Source organism: Narcine bancroftii, chromosome 7 (assembly GCF_036971445.1).
Source record: "Narcine bancroftii isolate sNarBan1 chromosome 7, sNarBan1.hap1, whole genome shotgun sequence".
NCBI lineage: Eukaryota > Metazoa > Chordata > Chondrichthyes > Torpediniformes > Narcinidae > Narcine > Narcine bancroftii.
The window spans coordinates 6,386,263-6,411,208 of NC_091475.1; the positions used below are offsets into that span (position 1 = coordinate 6,386,263).

The following is a 24,946-nucleotide window of genomic DNA, read 5'->3' on the forward strand; positions in this document are numbered from 1 at the left end:
GTGATTAGTAAGGATTGCTTAAGGTGGTATGTGGCTAGAAAGAAAAAGTTTGAAAACCACTGTTTTAATCGTACTTCATTGACTCATTATGTGCACGGTTTCATAACTCCAAAGGAAATGGGCCAATGACAATTTTTCTCAAGCAAAATATTTCAGTAACAATTGGGTCTAGTGCAGTGGTTCTCAACCTTCCCTTCCCACTCACATCCCACCTTAAGCAATCCCTTACTAATCACAGAGCATAGGGATCACGTAAAGTGGAACAGGAGATTGGGGGGCAGTTTGTAAACCACTGCTCTAAATCAATGCTCCACCTGTAGAAACGTTGTTTCCCCTTGTAGGAGAGTCTAGTACAGTGGTCCTCAACCTTCCCCACCCACCCCCACTCATATACCACCTTAAATAATCTTCTAATCAGAGCATCTGTGGCATAGGATGCCATAGGTGCTCTGTGGTTAGGAAGGGATTACTTAAGGTGGTAGGCGAGTGGATAAAGGTTGAGAACCATTAGACTAGGACAAAAGGGCACAACTTCAGGATTGAAGGGCATCCACTTAGAACAGAGATGTATGGAAATTTCTTCAGCCAACAGGTAGCAAATCTCTGGAATTTATTGCCACGGGCTGTTGTGGAGGCCAGAAATTGATAGGTTCTTGATTAGCTAGGGCATCAAAAAAAGGGTGGGCAGTGAGACTGATTGAATGGCAGGGCAGACTCGATGGGCCTAATAGCCTATTTCTGCTCCTTTGTCTTACGGTGATAAAAACTGTTTGGGATCCTGAATAGGGTGAAGGGAAGAGGGGAAAGGATAGCTATAGCATGGGAAAACACCACTAGCTGTTAAGTGAAGGGGCAGAGCAGGGAGCAATCCCTCCAAACTGTTGGAAGGACATGGATATGTGGTGGGGGAATCTTGTTAGAAATGGTGGAAATTGCTAAGGATGATAAAGCAAAAGCAGAGGTTGGTTCTCTCTCTCCTCTCCTCTCCTCTCCTCTCCTGCCACCCAGAAGGGCCAAAACAGAAGTACAGAAAAATCGATGAGACACAAAAGACATTATCCTGTGGCTCCATGTCCATGAAACCATATCAGATATGCAAGAGTGAGTCATGCCCATCTTATTGCTCGAGTTTGAACTTAATAACCCAAGAAAGACTGTAACTATAAAGAAACTGGTTCAACGTTAGCAAATCAGTTTTCATCCATGAAATATTTGTATTTTTATGTAACCAGTCACTTAATGCACTGCTATTAGATCCAGCTGCGCTGGGTGGGTCACGTCTCCAGAATGGAGGACCATCGCCTTCCCAAGATCGTGTTCTATGGCGAGCTCTCCACTGGCCACCGTGACAGAGGTGCACCAAAGAAGAGGGACAAGGACTGCCTAAAGAAATCTCTTGGTGCCTGCCCCATTGACCACCGCCAGTGGGCTGATCTCGCCTCAAACCGTGCATCTTGGAGCCTCACAGTTCGGCGGGCAGCAACCTCCTTTGAAGAAGACCGCAGAGCCCACCTCACTGACAAAAGGCAAAGGAGGAAAAACCCAACACCCAACCCCAACCAACCAATTTTCCCCTGCAGCCGCTGCAACCGTGTCTGCCTGTCCCGCATCGGACTTGTCAGCCACAAACGAGCCTGCAGCTGACGTGGACTTTTACCCCCTCCATAAATCTTCGTCCGCGAAGCCAAGCCAAAGAAAGAAGAAAGAAAGAATTAGTATAGTTTTGTAAATAGGAAGCTGTGACATACAGTTGTTTGCCTCCTTTAATGTATGTAGGGAATGAAAAAGATGCTGGCTTCCCAGGCACAAACATCACCACAAATCTAAAATAGGTGGTGCACTGTGGCAGTCCAGAGTGATTAAAAAATATTGTTGTTTATGGCACATCAAACATTGTTCTTGTAATAATATATATGCAAGAGAGCTCAGACACTTAAAGTAGGTTTGTTTAATTCAAAAGAAAAATGGGAACGACTATACAACTATAGAACAAGATTGCAAAATTTGGGCAAAGAAGTTAGGACAAATACTATTTAATGTAAGATATAGATTACTTTATTATAATTTTTTTACAACTATATATTACTCCTCAGTAATTGAATAGATGGAGATCAAATTTTAATCGGATCAATGTTTTAGATGTGGAACAGAACTTTTTTTTATTCTTGTCCAAAGGTTCATCCTTTCTGGGTTTCTATTAGAAAATTTTTGCAACAGATAACAGGGTGAATCTTCCTTTAAATCCCGAATTACTTTTGATAGGAAATTTTTGAAAGTGTCACTCTTAAATTGTCGCTGTCAGATTTTCAACTGAAATTTATTAAATTGGATTTAGTAACAGCAAGGAAATGTGTTGCAGTAACTTGGAAATCTGATGTCTCATTAACATTAGAGAGGTGGCATGCTGAGATTCAAAGATTTATTCCATTAAAAAAAAAATTTGAGGAACAAATATTCATTATTTTTCCAAATTTGTGGTCCGTATGGTAGATTTATGAAATTAAAACTATAAAATGTTTCTGAAGATATAATAATTTTATGATGTCTTTGAGGTCTCCGATTGTCAACTGGTGCAATCCAAAATAATTAATTGAAATTGATTTATAATGAAATATTATGATTTTAGTTCTAGGATTATAGTAGTTTGGGGGGGGTGGGGAGGGTGGGATATAGGGGATTTAGTTTTAGCTTTTTTTTATTTTTATTTTCTTTAGTTTTTAGCTTTTAGTTTCAGTTTTTATTTTCCATATTTATAGCTTCAACATATATTTGTTAACATTCTATTATATTATTTTGGTACATTATTATCAATGGCTTGATCTTGTATATGTTGATTAAGAACATTGAGCTCTCACCACAAATTACAAATAGTAGCTGAGCCCTCAGCGTTAAAGCACACCAATTATACATCATCCATTCGACGGAAATTCTTTTCCGTAGTTCAGTTATGTTGGCTTACTGACCTTCAACATGTTTCATTTGGCTTTATTTAATTATGATTAAAACCTTTGTCCATGGACACATGTTGGCACAGTCAAAACAAATTGGCAAGGAAGCTAACCCTCAAGCCTTTTAACTGTCACACTCTTGAAAATGATCCCATAGCATATGGGAGATTAATTGAAATCACACACTAGACACAGGAAATCAATGTCTGAATACTGTTACAGATATGAAAAAAAAATAGCTTCTTCTCCATCCCCCCCCCAACCCCCGTCATTGGAATTTGCATCCAACAGAATATAGAATCATTTCAAACCAAGTAAATCAGAAACTTGTTCAAGAAAGCACGCTGAAACAAGGCAGAGACTGTACATCAGAGTCAAACTGACTGCAACTGAAATGCACAGTAGTGTATAATTCAGGTCAGAAGATTTAGGTTTTGTTAAAAATTTTGTTGGATAATAAAGGATAAAAAAAATAAGAATGAATTTGTCAAACATTCGAAATCTTATCCAGGTTCCCCCAGCCTTAGTTTCTCTGTTTTCCCATATAACCACTTACAGCACAGAACAGGCAGTTCGGCCCTACTAGTCCATGCTGTAACAAATCCCCACCCTCCTAGTCCCACTGACCAGCACCTGGTCCATACCCCTCCAGTCCTCTCCTCTCCATGTAATGATCCAATCTTTCCTTAAATGTAACCAATGATCCCGCCTCAACTACGTCTGCCGGAAGCTCATTCCACATCCCTACCATCCTTTGCGTAAAGAAATTTCCCCTCATGTTCCCCTTATAATTTTCCCCCTTCAATCTTAAACCATGCCCTCTAGTTTGAATCTCCCCCACTCTTAATTGAAAAAGCCTATCCACGTTTACTCTGTCTGTCCCTTTTAAAATCTTTAACACCTCTATCAAGTCCCCTCTCAATCTTCTACGCTCCAGAGAAAAAAGCCCTAGTCTGCACAACCTTTCCCTGTAACTCAAACCTTGAAATCCTGTCAACATTCTCGTGAACCTTCTCTGCACTCTCTCTATTTTGTTTATATCTTTCCTATAATTTGGTGACCAAAACTGTACACAGTACTCCAAATTTGGCCTCACCAATGCCTTGTACAATTTCATCATAACCTCCCTACTCTTGAATTCAATACTCCGATTTATGAAGGCCAACGTTCCAAATGCCTTCTTCACCACACCATCTACCTGAGTATCAGCCTTGAGGGTACTATTTACCATCACTCCTAAATCCCTTTGTTGCTCTGCACATCTCAATAGCCGACCATTTAATGCATATGACCTATTTAGATTTGCCTTTCCAAAATGTAACACCTCACACTTATCTGTATTAAATTCCATCAGCCATTTCTCAGCCCACACCTCCAGCCTTCCTAAATCACCTTTTAATCTATGGTAATCTTCCTCACTGTCCACAACACCACCAATCTTTGTATCATCTGCAAACTTGTTTATCCAATTCTCCACCCCTACTTCCAGATGTAACCCCCTCAAAAAACTCAATCAGGTTTGTCAAGCATGATCTACCCCTGACAAAACCATGCTGATTACTCCCTATCAATCCCTGTACCTCCAAATATTTGTAAATACCATCCCTCAGAACACTTTCCATCAACTTGCCGACCACAGACGTCACTCACGGGCCTATAATTCCCAGGTTTATATTTGGACCCTTTCTTAAACAGCGGAACCACATGCGCCACCCTCCAATCCTTTGGCACTACCCCTGTGGCCAGTGACATCCTAAATATCTCTGTTAATGGCCCCACTATCAGTCCACAAGCCTCCCTGAGTGTCCTTGGGAATATTTTGTCCGGTCCCGGAGATTTATCCACCTTTATCTTTTTCAACACAGCCATCACTACCTCCTCGGTTATCCTTATATGCTTCATGACCTCCCCACTATTTTTCTTGACTTCAACTGGTTCAATATTTTTTTCCCTAGTGAATACCGAGGCAAAGAAATCATTCAAAATTTCCCCCATTTCCTCTGACTTCTCACTCAGCCTACCCTCGCTATCTACAAGGGGTCCAATTTTATCCCTCACTAATCTTTTACTTTTAATGTACCTCTAGAAACCCTTTGGATTTATTTTTACTCTGTCTGCCAAAGCCTTTTCGTGCCTTTTTTTGGCCTTTCTAATTTCTTTCTTAAGATTCCTTCTACACTCCTTATAGTCCTCCTTCAAACTCTCAGCTCCCTGCTCTTTATACCTCTTGTACACCTCCCTTTTTCTCCTAACCAAATTTCATTTAAACACATTCTTTTGTCCTGGATGCTCTCACCACATATTTCCTATTTTCTTTCAATGTGTTTCCAGCCTCGCACCATTCAATTCTAGTTCACTTTCATTACAGAAAAAGTAACCAGCAGATCAATAAAATTATATGACAGAACACGCGATTCATTCTGCTTTGCACTACAATTAATATTTGACAATTTAACCCACAAATGAGTCAAAACTAAAGTATTCAGAATGATCAAATCTGGGGGAAATTAAAAAGAATCTCAGGGTTGTACGTATGTATGTACTCTGACGATGGTATGATTAAATCCTCTGGTGTGCTTGCAAAACATAAATCCCATTCAGACCATTTTAAAAGAGTTAATAATGCAAGTGCCTTCTGAAAAGAGAGTCCTTTGTCAATAAAGGTTTGATCAGAAAATCACAACAAATGCAAGAGCCCCTCACTTCAAAATGATATTTTTCTCTCTGGAGACTTCTCGTGAGTTGAGTGACCTCGTTTAAATTGTTCACAAGGTTTTTGTTTGAAGTTCTCTTGTTATAGGAGTCTGTAGTGCGTGTCGAAAGAACCAAAGACTTGTTGATCCAAACCAAGGCTTTTATTAATTAAAAGACTGGATCATATCACAAGTAGGTCAACCAGTCCAGAATGACCTGGTCTGGCTGGGAGCAATCCTTTAAGACCTGCCAGTAGGTGGCAAGGCTTTTATTAACTAAAAGACTGGAGCATATCACAAGTCAGTCAACCAGTCCAGAATGACCTGGTCTGGCTAGGAGCAATCCTTTAAGACCTACCATTAGGTGTGGCTACACTCTCAGCCAATCACAGTCATCCTACACCTCCATCTGTACAGATACATATTGGTGATAGAATATGTACCATCACAGAGTCCAAATTCAGAGATCAAATTCTTGGATTTAACATCAATCTTGCAGATGCCAGAATAAAAATTCTCAGACTTCCACAAACTCAATGTCCTCCTACGTTCTGTGGGAAGAATTTAAGAACCATTAACAGTTTGGAATGAAACTCCACCACACTCTTTCAAATGGTTTCTATTTTAGAAAAAAAAGCTACTTATGATTCAAATTAAATCTTTGGAAGATCCGTGGCTCAGCTTATCCTTGGGATACTTCAGTTACCTTGGTTTGGGTTTCAAGGTGCTCACTTTTGACGAAGCATTGTCTAAGTGGCAGGACCTGCTTGTGAAATATCTACATTATCCAATGTCCATTCGCAAGTGAGATTCTCAACGCATCTCACAACAAATTCATCGATTTCCACTCTGCCATGATTGTGGCTTTGAGGCTCAGACCCATGTATTTATAAATCAGGCAGCTCAATATAGTACATCTGAAAGATAATCACCCAAAACAATAAAGCTCTGATCAGCAATGATTATAATTGGATTGTGCAGCTTATATACTGCAAGTAAAATATAGAGATTTAAAAGATGTGTTTATAGAAATTACAGCAAAGAGAGAGGATTTGGTGTGAATGAGAGAAGTTGGTGTACAGGCTGCATGGTTTGTGGCTTCAACCAAAAGTGCTAAAATGGTAAGTCACTCCAATGAAAATATTTTGTGCTTGGGTAAAACTGACATCCAGGATTCCAGGCTTCACATTTAAAGTGCTGTTCACAGTATATGTCACTCTCAGTGAAAAGTCTGCAGACTTAGTGATTGTAATTTAAACACAAGTGCTGCAAAACTCGGAAGGTCCCACAGCCGAACAACACCGCATATTCCATCTGGGTACCTTCAAACAGATGGCATTAACATTGACTTCCCCATTAGCCCTCCCTGCCCCCATTTTCTCCCTTACTCTGAGTCTCCTCCAGCTCTCTCTCTCTCTCTCTCTCTCTCTCTCTCTCCCCCTCTCCCCCCCCCCTTCTTTACTGGTCCCTCTGTCCCTTTTATTCCAGCTCTGCATTCACACCTCCCTCAACCAATTCTCACCTGCCATCCTATCCATGGCTGTTTGCCTGTGTTCCTCTGCCAGCCTTTATTTTTTCAGCCTGCTTTTTTCTCATACCTTAACAAAGGGCTCAGGCCTGAAATTTTTGTTATTTATTTTTGCCTCCTATGGACACTACGGGACGGGCTGAGTTTCTCTCGCACATTTGTTTATTAACCTAAGTCTGTCTCATGCTCTTCAACTCACCATAATTATTGCTGTACTCAAGCTGTCGTTTCTATTGGCCAACACCTTCCCACTACATAGCCTAGTGCAGGGGTTCTCAACCTCTTTCTTTCCACTCACCTACTACCTTAAGTATTCCCTATGCTAGAGGTGCTCTGTGATTAGTAAGGGACTGCTTAAGGTGGAAGGCGGGTGGAAAGAAAAAGTTTGAAAACCACTGTTTCAATCGTCCTTAACTGACTTGTTATGTGCACAGTTTTATAACTCCAAAGGAAATGGGCCAATAACAATTTTTCTCAAGCAAAATATTTCAGTAACAATTGGGTCTGGAGCAGTGATAATCAACCTTCCCTCTCACATCCCACCTTAAGCAATCCCTTACTAATCACAGAGCTCTGATGGCCTAGGGATTACTTAAAGTCGGATACGAGTGGAAAGTAAAAGGTTGCGAACCACTGGCCCAGTGCATCCAGGATCTGGGTCACAGCCTGGTGATGCACAGGGTCTAATTGCTTTCATCTCTAAGGCACAAATTTCATTGGATTTGCCTCCCAATTTGTCTGTGACCATCAAAGCCTTGGTCTCCTGCCCATTTACATTGGTTAAATCAGCTCTTTTAATCGCAGCTGGAGAATTATAGACATAAAAATCTAACTCTTTAATTCCATCAATGAGACAGGAGAGCCAAGTAATGAAAGTTTATTTTGTGAGAGCACAGATGTTACTCTCTCTCTCATGACCCAACGTCCACATGAAAGAAGCTTTCATTTTTGCAAATTTTTTCTTCATTTTGGTTGTGCTTTTTCATTGCCCTTTTATAATTCCCCCTTGATGGTTAAATAATCACTACAGCTACAGATTGTTTCATAAATATTAATGAAAAGGACAATACAATGTTGGATTGTGTCTGGCATTGTTTAAACCAGTGGTTCTCAACCTTTTTCTTTCCACTCCCATCCCACTTTAAGTAATCCCTATGCCATCGGGGCTCTGTGATTGGTAAGGGATGGTTTAAGGTGGGATGTGGGTGGAAAGACTCGTTATGTGCACGATTTCACAACTCCAAAGGAAATGGGCCAATGACCATTTTTCTCAAGCAAAATATTTCAGTGGCATTTGGGTCTAGAGCAGTGATTCTCAACCTTCCCTTCCCACTCACATCCCACCTTAAGTCATCCTTATCAATCACAGAGGACCCGATAGCATAGGATTACAGAAAGTGGTGTGTGAGTGGAAAGAAAAAGGCCAGGAATCTTGTAAAAGTCAGATGTAAAAGCCAGGCCTCTATTCTGCCAGTTTTTTTTTTGCCTTTCAACCTTTTTCACTAATATGGCCTTGATTTATTAAAGGAATATGGGAACAATAGCAGTCTGTTCAATTTCTTTAGTTTGAGTGTTAATCTAGATGAGGGATAACCATCTTTTAAAAAAATATATTTAATTGTTTGCATCATTACAGGAAATAAATGAATAAAACATTAATCAAATATCCATTGCCAATGGATACAAAAAAACTTTAATATTTTTCTCCCCATCCCCCCTCCTACCCATTTAGTATACCATTTAATATACAATAATATTAGCATAGACCACCCTTATTTGTTATTAAAAATTACTAATTAAGAGGAGTGGATAAGATAGATGGATGGAAAATTATCCATAAAATCCATAGATGGTTTCCAAATACTATAAACATTTCCAACTTGATTCCTTAAACTAAACGTATTTTTTTCCAAAGGTATACAATTTTGCATCTCGTTATACCATCTACTTAATAACACTTCTCTATCATCTTTCCATGATATCGCTAGACATTTCTTTGCAGTTGCTATTGCAAGACTTAAGATTTTTTGCATATTATAAATTTTAAATGTATTTGAAAAAGAAACTGGAGTAGATTTGAGACTCCCTAAACAAAGTCTATTTGAAGATATAATAACGGATACATTTGTTGTTAAGAAATTTATTACTAATATGTATATAAAATTACAAGAGACTATTAAAAAAAAGATTTATATAAATCAAAAATCTGATGGGAGAAAGATTTAAATATACAAATTCAGGAGGAGATTTTGTCAAGATTATGTTATGAAAGTGTTATGAACACAGTAAATGTTAGATATCAAATGGTTCAATATAATCGTCTTCATCAATTGTATTAAATGGACTTTATCCTAATTATTCAAATAAGTGTTTTTAATGTGCGAAAGAAATAGGGACTGGTTTGCATTTAGTGTGATCTTGTGAAAAAGTGGAAAGGTTTTGGAATGAACTGAGTTTATTATTAGGGAAAATTATGAAGATAAATACCAAAGGATCTAAGAATATTTTTACTTGGAGATATTTATGAAAAGGATATAAAATTTAAAAAGGGACAACCATCTCTTGTTCGGGTTCGTGTGGGTCCCACAGGTCAAGAACCAGAGGTACAAAGCACACATTTATTTCAGGGATGCAAACGGGTCAACAGGATCAATATGCTAGGCAAACCTCTACACATGTACACACAATACGCAAGGGGTAAATATACACAGGATAACGAGGGAGGAACCGACAAAGACTGGGGAAAATTACATGAACACACACATTCAACAATCAGAATCAAGGTGATACTATATGCCCCCACCCCTTGATCGGTACAGACACAGCTCTTGCTACCTGACCTTGGGATTCACCCCAACCCAGTGTGAAAGGTGCTAATTACGTGCCACGAGAGGTCAAGAGGCAAAACAAAGGGGCACATGGCCCTTTATAGCAGTACTGGGGGACCAATCACTCTGGGCAGGATGGGCCCCATTGGCTGCTGTGGCCAATGGCTTGAAGGCAAGTGCAGGGGCTCAGCAGGGGTCAGCTGAGGTGAAGGTCAGGGCTGAGTCTGGGTGGGCTGCCTGGACTGCAGCACCCGGTTATTTAGGTAGGCCAATCACAAGGGTCACCTCGATGGCTTGGGTGAGTCTTTGACCTTGATTGCCAAGCAGTGTGTCCTCCGAACAGGAGTGCAGCAGCGCCACCAGGTGGTGGACACTGCCTCTCCATTACACCATTCTTTTTTTTAAAAAAATTATTTTTACCATACTGACCAAACTACACACAAACATTTCCCTCTTGAATATACACAGTCATTTTCTCCCCTTTTCCCCCCTCCCTTCCCTCCCTCCTTCACCCCCCCTCCCCACTCACTCAACGTTCAACCTATATGATACATTAAACAATGTCATCACACAGTGAAAATAAACAAGAAAATTGTGTCATCTACTTTTACACACTGGGTCAGTTCATTTCGTCTTCTTCTCCTTCTGTCATTTTAGCTGGTGGAGGTCCGCTGTAGGACTTCTCTGTTGTGTTCCATGTACAGTTCCCAAATTTGTTCAAATACTGTGACGTTATTTCTTAAATTATATGTTATTTTTTTCAATGGAATACATTTATTCATTTCTATGTACCATTGCTGTATTCTCAGGCTACCTTCTAATTTCCAGATTGACATAATACATTTTTTTGCTACAGCTAAGGCTATCATAATAAATCTTTTTTGTGCTTCATCCAAATCGAGTCCAAGTTCTTTACTTCTTATATTACTTAGATTTACCACCAACACTGATAGGAAGGGTAAACTGCATTAAAATGAATATCTTCCCAAGGATACAATACCTATTCCAATCGTCACCAATTCACCTAACAGAGAAATTCTTCAAGGAGCTAAAGAAAATAATAAGGAAATTCTTATGGAAAGGGGGGAAAATGAGGATAGCGCTAGATAAATTAACAGAATGGTACAAACAAGGGGGCTTACAGCTACCAAACTTTAAGAATTATTATAGAGCAGCACAATTAAGATACCTATCAGATTTTTATCAAACAAGGGAAAAACCAGATTGGACCAGATTAGAGCTAGATAAAATAGGGGAGAAGGTACCTGAACATATAAGTGGGATGAAAAGCTGGTACAATATAGGAATTCACCAGTACTGCACCATCTGCTCAACATTTGGAAGAAGATTCACATAGAAAGGAATAAAACAAATTATCAACTACCAAAACTAATATTGACGCAAAATCAACTAATCCCTTTCACAATAGATAACCTTTCCTTCAGAGAATGGAGAGAAAAGGGATCAAAAGAATAGAAAATTGTTTTTTGGGAAATAATTTATTATCTTTTGAACAAAGAAGTACAAATATGGAATAACTCACGGTACAATGTTTTCATACCACCAACTGAAAACCTTCTTGAAGGACAAATTGGGAAGCAGGCTGAGATTACCAGAAGGAAGCAATTTTGAATATGTGATTACAGACACAATGGTAATTAAAAGATTTATAACAAACATGAACATCAAACTGCAAGAGAAAGAGAGCGAGGAAACAAGCTGTAAACCCAAGTAAAAATGGGAACAAGATCTAAACATAAAGATAAAGAATGAAACATGAGAAAATCTATGCTCCGGAACAATGAGAAATACAATAAACACGAGGTTACGCATGATACAATATAATTGGTTACACAGGCTATACACCATGCCCCAAAAGCTAAATAAATGGGACCCAACAGTATCAGATAGATGTTTTCGCTGTAAGAAGGAAACGGGAACAACAGTACATGCAATTTGGACATGTGAGAAAGTGGAAAAGTTTTGGGAAGATCTAAATCGGGTATTAAATAAAATCACAAAAAGCAACATACCAAAAAATCCAGAGATCTTTCCATTACACCATCCTTGACTACATTTCTCTCACTCCTCAATCTCCCTCCATTCTCCAGACTAACATACACCCAATCACTTACATTTTCAACATTTAGACCAGCTTTAACAACAGTCTGACCAGTTCGATCCTGGACTTTCACACCTTATTAATTCACTACTAAATGGCCTAGTCCCATTGCATCCTTTCTTTTTGGACACCCTCATCCAGACCAAATATTTTGCCCCAAGTTATCACTTTCAAGCACCACAGTTAAAATATCCATCAATTTTCTAAACTCAAGGCAACAAAATAATAGGACCGGTACCCAGAGCCTGTCATCCAGGTATTATTCGGATTTCCCCCTCAAATTTTAGTTTTTGTTCACAACAGAGAAGGACACCTTTTCACTCAAAGCCTGCATCAACTCCCAGGGCACAACCATTCATCCCATTCTCTCCTGTAACCTATTCTCATTTCTGAACTTCATGTTGAAAACCAAATCTAATACTTGAAGGTTTTAATAATCCAATATCTTAATATTAAATTAAATATTAATACGAGGTTTTAATAATCCATGGTTCTCAACAATTATCCTCACTTTTCCATTCCAAGACACCAGAAATAAAATCCAAGCTTTCAACCCAATCATAATTCTTATTTACACTGGTGTACTAACTTACATTTTTTTGCTAAGGGTTTTAATTTTCAAAGCTGCTTGCAACCTTCATGATCATTTTGTTACATCATAAATTTTGGCTCCTTGTCAGTCTGAAATTTAAATTAAGGCACAGGTTTCTTTGTGAGAATTACGGCTGTTCTAGAGGTGAGGGACGAGACCGAGACACAACATGTTGAGACATACACACAGACTCAGGCAGAATAGACAAGAAACCTCCCAAATAGGATAGATGGCCCTTTTGACACAACACCTCATCTGGCTGGAGAAGAGAGTGGGCAGCGATATTTGGGGGGGTGGGGGGGGGGGGAAGTGGTGCTCGATCACTGAGACACCCACTATCTGGCTGTCTGCAATTACATTTTACAGAAAACACTCTTGCTGCACATCCAAAAAATTTGAGAGGCGGAAATAAAATTCTGCTCTCACTGAAAACGTTATTCCAGTCTTTATTAAAACAGGAAATGGTAGGATGATTTGCAATTGCAATACACCAATGACTGTGGGGTCAGGCACAATTCCAATGCTATCTACTGAACAAGTTTGCCGATGACATCACAGTTGTCGGCAGAATCACAAATAGCATCGAGGAAGCGTCCAGGAGGGAGGTAGATCAGCTCGTTGAATGGTGCAAGGACAACAACCTTGCGCTCAACGTCAGCAAAACCAAGGAGGTAATTGTGGACTTAAGGAGGAAGCCAGGGGAACACTGCCCAGTCCTTATTGAGGGCTCAGTTGTGGAGAGGGTAAAGAACTTCAAATTCCTGGGTGTCAACATCTCCGAGGATCTGTCCTACAGCCTCCACGTTGATGCAATCACAAAGGTGGCTCGCCAGGAGCTATACTTTGTGAGGAGTCTGAGGAGATTCAGTATGTCACCGAAGACTCCTGTAAACCTCTACAGCTGTTCTGTGGAGAGCATCCTGGCTGGGTGCATCACTGCCTGGTATTGAGGTGCCAACTCCTAGGACAAGAATAAACTCCAGAGGGTTGTTAACTCAGCCTGCAACATCACAGGCATCAAACTTCACTCCATCGAGGACATCTACATGAGGCGGTCTCAAAGACTCCCACCACCCAGGCCTCGCCCTCTTCACTCTGCTACCATCAGGGAAAAGGTACAGGAGCCTAAAGATGAGCACTCAGTGGCACAAGGACAGCTTCTTTCTCTCCGCCATCAGATTCCTGAATAACTAATGAATCAAAGACTCTGCCTCACTTTCAAGCACCATTATTTTTCCATAGTAACATGGTTATAATATGAATATTCGCTCCAAGACGCTGCGGCAAACACCAAATTTCATGACTTGTTCATGAGAATAAATCCTGAATTGAATTGTCAAGTGTAAGGTTAGAATTGAGTGGCAGTGTTGGAGAGGAGGGAATCGCTGTTGCTTCTCTTAACCCCCTTTCAGGTAACTGGTTGGTCCCACAGAACAATGGTGCATGGATTTCACTGCACTAGCTCAAAGCAAACCATCCTTGGCCAGGAGCACATCAAACTGGTGTTAGACCAATTATTTTCAAATGCAAAAGGAACAGTAGTCATTTCCAGATTGGGTAAGAGATGCACATTATAATTCTTGGCCAATACCAAGAATTTAGTTGGGAATGTGTGCACATTTCTTGGCTGCCATACAAAACCTTGGAATTCCAAGATGTGCCTGTAGAACCATCATTGCACACATTAATTTCTATCCCCTAGTTTGTTCATAGTTTGTTAACCCAGAGTGCCAAGGTATGTAGTCAAACATCTAACGTGCTGCCATGGTACAACTATTGATTTTGTGTAGTTTATACTGTTAAAGACATAGGGTTACATGGATCCACAGAATGAGGCAGATTCATGCGCATAAAGAGTAAAATCTGTGCATTTCATGTTGGTAGCCACTGTTAGACAGATTTTAAATAATCCTCATCCTATCAGCAGTAAACACAAGGTTTTCAACTTTACCACTGGGTGTTCAATGTTTGACAGGAGAGGCAAAGATAGGCCCCTGATCCCTGAACTCCTCCATCCTGATCAAAAAGGAGCAATGTGCTCCTGCGGAGCATGGAGAGCTCACCTCTGTCCCAGGATTTTTACCGTTGTACCATTGAGTGCAGACTTACCTATGACATCTCAGTGTAGAATGGCCGCTGTCGCATATGGGACCATAAAGCACTTCAGCGGGTTGTGAAAACTGCCCAGCGGATTATTGCCACCCAATTGCCTACCCATTGAAAACACTGATCAGGAACGCTGCCTGGGCTGGGCTGAGAGCATCATCAAGGATGCGTTTCACCCAAACTACGGACTTTTTACTCTTCTCCTATCCAGCAGGCACTACAGAAGCCTCCGCTCTCGAACCAGCAGGCTCAGGAAGAGCTTCTTCCTCCCTCTTTCCCCCCCCCCCCCCCCAAGGCTGTGACCCTGCTGAACCTTGAATCCCAGCGCTGAGTGGTACTGCTCTCACATTGTACTGTCAGTATTTTTATAATTGTTTCCTTGCTGAATGGACTTGTTCTTATTCGCACGTAGTTATTTGTATAGAGCATTATTTTTTTAAACTTCTGGTTGGATGCTAATCGCATCTCATTGGGTTTATGTTTTACTTGGCACAAATGACAATAGAGTTGAATTTAATCTAATAAAATTATGGAAGAAAGATAAGGGAGATGTTCCCACTATCTGGTAAGATGTAGTGAACACAAGTGTCCTTTATATGTAAGGAATGGCATTTTTACTGGGAAAAGATGCATTCTGCTTGGAAGCTTCCCATTGGAATGACTATGTAAAGGGATGACTTTATTGTTAGGTTATGATTACATGTCAAAGGTTTAGGGAGTGGAGTGAACCTCATCCCAGGCATGCACTGACAATGAGTTAGCTGTGGGCTGGTACAGGTTCACACACAGGTAACACATTTACAGAGAACTATTGTACTCAGACAAGAGAGTTCATTCTCAGAGTTGCAGCATTTTGGAAAGACAGAGCTAATGGACCCGAAGAGGTTCTTAATTATTCAAGAATAATGGAGTGTTTGCTTTATTAAAAATGGAAGCATTTAAGCACTCAAGAAGAACTGCTGAGGAAGCTGTCAGGTTTAAAACAAAACTATGTAAGCCTCTTGAATAGGGATGAAGTCAGAAGTTGTTATAGATATGGAGTGGTTTTGAAAAAAGGAACATAATTTTCATGTAAATAAAACAGAGTCATGTGGTTTCCAAGAATTGGGACTTAACTCATCGATGATGTATTCTCAAATTCAGACATTTTTGGATCAGTTCAGTTTGGAGAGTACAGAAGTCAAAGCCCTGTGACCCAGGGGTTGGAACCTTGTGAAAGACAAGGTTGAATTACAGTAACCAGAATAGATGCTGTTGTGTGTTACTCCTGGGAAAAGGGGAAAACAGAATGAGTGGCTTTTGAGGTAAGGAAGACCACTTCACAGTCTCTTTGAAAAAAAGGACATGATTCTACTGGGTAAATTTTTTGTATGGCCACTTCATTTAAACCCTTGTCTGGGTTTGCAAATTCATCGTGGAAAAAAACATATCCACATTAGCTGTCTCTTTGAAAAGAGGGCAGATTCTTCATTTGGAAAACAGATTCCAAAATCTTCAGTAAAAAGAAGATTTGATCCTGGGATGACCGATACATTGGTGGCTCAAAAGATGGTCACTTCTACTTAAAGACTATCTCTCAAGACATCTCATTAAAAGAATTGTGTAAAGAGGCCTGAAGATATGATTAAAAATGCTTTATAATTATTTCCGAACTGAGAATTTAAGACCTTCAAGCAAGACTAAAATGATGCTGAAGTTTTAAAAATGGACTTTAATTTTACACATACGCGTTAAGTAAGAGATGTTATGTTATTGATAGTTTAATAAAAACTCTTATTTTGATTTATCATAACCTGGTGAAGTTTTACCATTGCAGTTCCTTAGTTAGTGCTAACAAGGTCTCTTTATTCCCAAACAAATAACACTGGGAACGGGGCTTGATTTCAGAGAATGCCAGCTGCTCTGTCTGGGATTTATATCGAGTTCTTGTGCCCCAACAGGATGGTCAGCTGTTTATATATCCAAAAAAAATCAGATTATTGTGGGTCAAGTATGCAATAGAGAAAAAAAATTGCCCAACAGTTTCCTGTCTACAGATTATATTCTGTACTTCCAGTCATGATCTGCTTAACGTAAACCAGAGCATTTCACTCAAAATGTAGGTTTGCATAGAAGCGAATTTAAAAATCATCAACCTGAGGCATTAGACGAGCTGAGTACTTTTATCAATTAGAAATAAAGGCTGACAGAAAGCTTAGAAAATAGACATGAAACATACAACGCAAACTATAAAACCCCAAGCACAAAACATTCCACGTCTATTAGAGGACTTCCCTGGCAACCCAAGTGCCAGATGGCTGCCTTAGAGTTCTGTGCTACCAATAGGCAATGTGCCTTAAAAAAGATACAACGCTTTAATTTCTTTTTCACAACAATGGCCCAAAAGAACGGCTTCACTTTAAGATATGCTAAAGATTAAACCATGGAAATCCTTTACTGAATTTAATTATATAGCACAAAGAGCTTGCAATAAGGAAAGCATCCAACAAAGAGAGAAAAAAATGCTGAGTGATTCTCGGAGTCAAAAGATTCAGAGTGAAATGTCATCGTCACAAGATTAGGCACAAAAGATTTAGAACAGAGGGCATAAACTTGTGAGATCTTCCTAGAAACAAGACAGGAAAAGACAAAGACAAAACAATTTTGATGTAAAGTAGGAGTGAAAGGCTGTGAATGCTTATTCCAAAGAGGGAAACTCAAGTATAAAGAAGTCAGGGAAAGGATTGAGCAGCCAAAGCAAATGCATCCTGAATGACATAGAAAATGAAGACCAAAATAAAAAAGAATAATTGAGTGAACAACCAAGATGATTTGAGGAAGTCCAGAAAGGAATAGTAATCTCGAACCGGATTGGTGAAAGTTTGAGGACCCCCTTCCACCCTGCACACAGCATCTTTCAGTTGCTCCCATCAGGGAAGAGATACAGGAGGATCAGAGCCAGCACCTCCAGGCTGAGGAACAGCTTCTTCCCACGAGCAATGAGAATGCTGAACGACCAAAGGAACCGCTCACACTAACCCTCCGAGACTCTCCTATTCATGAAGCAATATTTATTTATTTATGTTTATGGATATTATACTTGTCCTGTATATGTATGTGTGCTATGTCTGGTTGAGTGTCTGGACGTTTTTGCACCGAGGACCAGATAGCGCTGTTTCGTCGGGTTGTACTTGTACAATCAGATAACAATAAACCCGACTTAAAATTAATCATTCAGTTTGGGGTAAAGGGAGCAACATTATAAAGTTTGCTGGTGATACAAAATTTGGCAATGGACAGAGTCTTCTTCTGGACTTCAGAATGATCAAAGAACTTGGCAATGGCATTCAAATATGGAAAACAGAAACCCTTTTGGAAGACTCAGTGGGATGACAGTTGACAGAGGTGCCAACATCTCTGAGGATCTATCCTGGGGCCTCCATGTCAATGCAATTATGGAGAAGGTTTGCCAGCAGCTATGCTTCATGAGGAGCTTGAAAAGATTTGTCACCGAAGACTCAACAGGTGTACTATGGAGAGCCTTCTGACTGGTTGCATCACCATCTGGTAGAGAGGTGCCAATGCAAAGGACAGGGGAAATAAAATCCTCTGCCAAGTTATAAACTTGGCCAGCACCATCAGGTGGCGTCTTAAGAAAGCAGCTTCTATCCTCAAGGACCCCCACAACCCAGGCCATGCCATGCCCTCTTCACACTGCTACCGTCAGGAAGGAGGTACAGGAGCCCAAGGACGAACACCCAGTGGCACAAAGACGGCTTCTGCCAATCAGATTTCTGAATAGACAAATGAACCACGTCTTCTCTTTTTGTACACTAACTTATTTATTTTTAATGTAATTTTAGAGCAATATTTGCACTGTAATGTTGCCAGAAAACACCACATTTCTCAACATGACAATAAATTCTGATCATTTTGAAAAGCATAAATGAGTAGAAAGATATTGATATTCACAAATTAAAGGTTTCAGGACCAATTAGCAAAATGAAGCAAAAGACTTTCTAGTTCATTGTGCATACCCTTGGGCACAGAATATCAAAACAGAAAGATTAGTTAAGATTTTATAAGACTTCAGTTGGAATAATCTTGACATCATACTTTCAAAAAAAGATGAAAAGGTTTGTCAAATACCCTAAAAAAATGTTATGAAGTCTGAAGGGACTTCATTTCAAAGGTAACTTTAAAATGGTTAGGGTTGTTTACTTGGAGTTGTGAAGGTTGAGTTGCACTAATGAAGATTTTCAAGATGTGGAAAAGTTTTTACAAAGTAGATGTAAAAAAATGTTTTTTTTTGGTGATTGTGTCAATAACTAGGGGTCATTATTTTACCTCATTAGGAAAAAGATAGATGATGGGGAGAATTTATTTCACTCAGTAAGCTGTAATGCTCCATTGAATCTTCATGCATAACTGGAAATTTTGGAATTGCAATAAAGTTCCCCGACTTCACTGAAAATGAAGGAAACAAAAAAAAACCCAGGACACAGAAAGGCTACCACATAGAACACTTCTCTGCATTATTACAATGTTTCGCTTTCATGGTGTTTCAGCCAAAAATATACATAATCAATCAAAATCTGGTCAATACCAACTTATTTCATATGGAGAACTAATGAAGAGTGGCCGGATAAACAGGCCAAAATCTTTAGAAGTTACTCGAGATATTTTCATTTCTGGTTCCTCATGAAAAGAGAATGATTAAGATTTTTCAACAATCTTTCAATTGATAGTCAATTGATGATTTTATTTCCCCATCAAATAAATTGTTCTGTTAAATGTTGTCAAAATGTGGTGGGAGGACCGGGGGTGGGGGGGGGAAAGGAAAATTAAGATATACCCAAGTTTCAACGACACCAGCTCCACAGTAAGTGGAAAGAAAAAAAAACAACTGAATTTTCTGGGTTGAATTTGTTGCTGCCAGATACCAAGAGGTGTGTGAGTGTGTCCTGAACTGAACTGACTGTCTCATTTGCCCTTTCCCTCTTCAGGAGAGCATCCAGCTGTTAACAATTATGGAAGCCAATGATCCGACACCCTGTGCCTGTCAAACTCTACAACTAAACACAAGGTGCAGGCACAAGACTCTAGTGTTCTCGTCTTGTGATTTTTAACAAAAAAAATGTTCTGTTAAAGTTGAAAACTTTATTGCAAATTTTAATTTGCTGCCATCAGCACAAAGAGGAATGTGTTTAGTTGCCTGCCTTCAGTTAAACCCTGACATTTGCCTCACTGCCAGAGCATTTTACAGCTGAATAAAGTTGTGCGGCAGCAAGGACAGGAAACTAAATATACCATAAATATGCGTGTATAATGCATTTAGAGTGTAAATGTGACCCCCCCCCCCATTTTTGAGGGGGAAAAGGGAGAAAAATTTTACCCCTGTGTATAATACGACCCCCTCCCCACGCTCACCCGATTCATGCTATTGTCTCTCTTCCCCCTCACCTGCCCGATTCAAGCTGCCGTAAATGTGTGTATAATGCGACCCCCTACTTTGAGCTCGAATTTTGGTACAATTTTCTTTCTGCATTATACACACATATTTACAGTAATTATAAAGATCCCAAAGTGTACAGCCTTCTTTGTACACTAAGTAGTTCACAGAACAGTGCACTTATCTGTCTGGCTTTCAGTAATCAAAAGCATCTCATATTGCAGATGAAGGCAAGGAAGACTGTAACCCATTGAAGTGTGGAATTTTCCTTTGAATGCTTTGTTTTCCTACCCTTTTGGAAATATTGCACTCTGTTACAAGAGAGGACCTTCTTTTGTTGGATCTTTTCGGTGCTTGATGTGGTGTGATTGGAACAACTGTTCTCCACTTCAGACTAAAAGAATGTGGCGGTATACACCAGACAAACTTCTCTGGCAATGTCAATGTTCTTAATTTTAAAATTGCATTGTGGTTTACCCATGGACTTTCATACACTACCAAATATTTTAGGTAATGTCAGTTCTTTTATCCGGAATTCCAAAAACCAGCACTTTTTTCAGTAGATGACACCTGTTCATCAAAGATGGAGTTTGGCACCAAACATGACCCTCGCTCAACTCCCATGTATCCCATCATATTCCGTGTCACTAATTAGTGGTATCATTATTTTGTAATGACCCTCACTCATTTTGGAATATCTCCGTGTTATTCCACTACTTTACAAGCGCCTCCGAATCGCCATATACTGATGGCCGTCCAGTGCTGCTTTCAGTTGGTCCAGCAGCAGCTCAATGGCTGTCTTCGCTACCCACAATTCCCCATGTCACTGAAACCACTATACCAGCGCAGGAGAACCGAGAAGGGAGCCGTTCCCTTGGTGCTGGTACAGCAGTAGGGAAGAGAGACAGCAGCATGACTCAGCCGGGTGGGTGGGAGAAGGAGAGACATAGCAGCGCAACTCGGGCAGGTGAGGTGGCGGAGAGACAGCAGCACAACTCTGGCGGGTGGGCTTAAAAGGGACCAAAGTTAAAATGATTCAGAAATCTGGCAGATTCTGAACAATGGCAGGTATCCGGTCCCCACAATCCCAGATAAAAGGTTAGGCACCTGTAACATTTATTTGGCACTTAAAATAAATGTCAATGCCAAAAACACTTTATAGAGATGTAAATCACAAGCAATAATTAGGTGAAGTTAAAGAAGAGAATCTGCAGATACTGGGGGCTGAATGAAATACACAAACATTCTGGAGAAACTCAGCAGGTCATCCAGCATCCATAGGAAGTTGATGTTACTTCCTATCGATGCTGCCATATCTGCTGAACTTCTAAAGCTCTTTGTATATTACAATAATTAGGAAGTCTATTTTATACTTCTCTTTTCCAGAAGATGTCGCTTTTCACTGAATGCCAACCCTCAGGACAAGAATAAACTCCAGAGGGTTGTTAACTCTGCCTGCGACATCACAGGAACCAGACTTCACTCCATCGAGGACATCTACAGGAGGCGGTCTCAAAGACTCCCACCACCCAGGCCAGGCACTCTTCACTCTGCTACCATTAGGGAAAATGGTACAGAAGCCTAAAGACGAGCACTCAGCGGCACAAGGATAGCTTCTTCCCCTCTGCCATCAGATTCCTGAATGATCAATGAACCAAAGACACTGCCTTACTTTTCGTGCACTAGTATTGTTTTATTTTTTAAAATATGTATAGTGATGTTGTAAGATGGTTATAATATGAATGTTTGCCCTGTGATGCAAAACACCAAACTTCATGACTTGTTCATCACAGTAAATCCTGATTTTGACGACTGTTTTTGAGAACTTGCTTGAGAAAATTGGCCACCGGGTTTCCCACTTCTTTGCAGGCTGTCAAAAATATTGACATGTAAGATACAATACCATATACAAAAAAAATTATTTTCTAATTAGTAAAATCTCATGGGGAAAAATAAGAATGTTCGCCAGAGCGTGAAAGTGAAATATTGAGGTAGATTCCACATTGACAGCAAGATTCAAGATTCAATTTATTGCCAAACAGTGTAATAAAGACAGTCCAATATTAGACAGAAATTGCTTTCCTTTTCCGTAAGGGAGACAGATCCATCATCGGCAGAAACTTCCGGAAGCTCCTCTTAGAGTCAGAGAAAGAAAAGCAGTAGAGTCAGCAATCTAACCTGAGCTGCTCACTCTCCGCACTCAAACCTCCCACCAGCGTCACTGATGACGCACGCACGCATTTAGGGTTTACAAATTGGATTGTAACAAGAGGTTAACCGGCCAGTTTGGCAGAAGGTTTTGTTTTTAAAACTGCAAGTGTTGGCAAACCACCTCGGAGGTGGATCGCCGACCCGTGTAAATGCACCGTGTAGCTACTGCTGCTCAATTTGTAATTGATAGAATGGCTGCCCGGCTGGAAGATGGTGTCAGTGCGTGCACACGCCATCAATAACACGTTGGCGGGAGGTTCGAGTGTGGAGAGTGAGCAGCTCAGGTTCGATCACCGAGATAATCAGCACGTGTCCATAAAGTGAATATAGATCAGTTTTACATGGGTAGAAAACCTGCCAAATTGGCACCTTAAACTGGTGTTACGATCCAATTTGTAAACGCTTCCTGCAGCAGGTGACCATCGATTTTAACTTCTTGTTTTGCTATCCACATTGAATAAATCTTCTCAATAACTTCCTCTTACTGGTCCAAACTCCCACTTTTTGTTTTAAAATAAATGGGCACATCCTGTCATTGATGAAAGGCCTCAAGCCCGAAATGTTGGCTGTGTATCTTGATCCTTGCTATGCAGCAAGTCCTTGAATAACATTGTTTTGTTTAACATCATTTTATAACGTTAATGAGGAAAATAAAACAAAATGCCATGTCTCACTTTTTTTTTGGTTTGGTTTTGTTTAACTTCATTTCACTTGAAATAGCACTTTCCAAGAACATAGCAAGTGAGGACTTGCTATATAAAGTACGCTGTTTGACCTGCTGCATTTCTCCAACAATGTGCTTTAACACTCCTGCACTTTCTTAGTTTATTTCTTGACACCAGCAATCCCCTCCTCTTACCTCAAGTCACCTTGATTTATCATTCATAACATTCTCACACGGTAAAGACGAGATAACATTTCTCCAGGAACATGGAGCATATTTTCATAAATACAAGTTAGAAGTTAAACACACTAAAATATTGTCCACGGTATACTATCCATACACATTCTGGGAATTCAAGAGCCTGATGGCTTGGCGGGGTGGGTGGGGGGGTGCAAATGTTCCCCAATCTGGACAATGGTTGGTGGGTTTTTTTTTTAAATAAAAATCAAAAAACTGTAGACATCTTTGCTCCTGTTCCCAATTTCAAAAATAAAACATGTAAAAACAAAATGCTCAATATGAATCGTAATGCCTCCTTGAGCAGTTGTTGATAGTCAGTGATATAATTTGCCACGCGCTTTTGGAAGGGAGACATCCAAAATGGAACATGGTTTGATTGCAAGACTATGAGAACCGAATTAAAACCCGCAAATTCCCTGAGGTGCCTTAGAGATAGGCTCGGGGTGGGGGGAGGGGGTTTGTCTGGATCAGGGTGATTTTGTTTTATTCTTTCCTTTCTTTTAAATGGAATGGTGCAGTTTGGTGCACTAAACTTTTGTTTAGTGATTGCAGGAATCGTCTTGCATGAATTAAAATGAATGATTGAGTAATGATTGTAATGAACCGTGTCTGCCTGTCCCGCATCGGACTTGTCAGCCACAAACGAGCCTGCAGCTGACGTGGACTTTTTACCCCCTCCATAAATCTTCGTCCGCGAAGCCAAGCCAAAGAAGAAGAAGAAGTAATGAAGTGAAATGTTGCCAAATTCAATATTTGCTTCAAAGGCGAACAATTTCATGACTATTAAAACGGTCTGTGAATTATTATCAGACAACATCTACTGGCTCTTCATTTACTTTCAGTGCTTTATGGATGAACCTCAGCTTTATAGAGAATATTCAATTGAACAGAGAATGGTTTATGCACATTTTATCACTCTCACCTCAACTTTGGTCTCCTTGTGATTATTATTTGATGATTTGACGCCACTGCTGAACACTGTTTTGAGCCCAGAGGACCCCAAAATCCAGCAGCAATAGAAATTCACCAAGACAAATGGTTACTTAAACAAAAGTTGCTTTTAATTATCTTTAAACCTGAAAACAGGATCAAACTTTAACTTATTTCTATCAACTTAATTGAACCTAACAACCCCGTTCTAATTCTAAGCGCACGTTTATGTAATGTGTGTGCGTGTGTAAGTTCAGAAAAGTTTCTCACTCCTCCAAGTTCACTGGTTGCAGGCAATTCTTCTACTGTGTTTCAAACCAGAGAGGGGTTAGGGTCATCATTTACATTGATGACTTAGAGGAGGGGACAAAATGTGATGTACCAAGTTTGCGGATGACACCAAATTGAGTGGAAGAGCAAATTGTAATGAGGATGTGGAGAGTCTGCAGAGGGATATAGTTAAGCTGGATGAATGGGCAAAGGTCTGGCAGATGGAGTACAATGTTAGTAAGTGTGAGGTTATCCACTTTTGCAAGAAAAATAAAAGAGCTGAATATTATTTAAAGGGTGAAAAACTACAGCATGCTGTTGTGCAGAGGGACTTGGAAGTGCTTGTGCATGAATCGCAAAAAGTTAGGTTGCAGGTACAGCAG

At 40.0% G+C, this 24,946-nt stretch overlaps 1 protein-coding gene and 1 long non-coding RNA gene across 8 annotated transcripts in view; one reads left to right on the forward strand and one right to left on the reverse strand.

Annotated features, from left to right (window-relative positions):
* LOC138738453 (uncharacterized) overlaps window positions 1-23,454 on the forward strand; it is a 45,656-nt gene extending 22,202 nt beyond the window's left edge. Inside the window, exons 4-5 of one of the 3 annotated variants that reach the window (XR_011341553.1) lie at window positions 19,803-19,882; window positions 21,635-23,454. This is a non-coding gene — a long non-coding RNA (uncharacterized lncRNA). Of the gene's footprint in view, window positions 1-1,254; window positions 2,628-19,802; window positions 19,883-21,634 lie in introns of those variants that run through there. The other 2 variants (XR_011341554.1, XR_011341552.1) reach the window with 2 other exon arrangements.
* The window catches only part of LOC138738448 (collagen alpha-1(VIII) chain-like), a 176,890-nt gene that overhangs the window by 36,802 nt on the left and 115,142 nt on the right, over window positions 1-24,946 (reverse strand). The window lies entirely within an intron of this gene.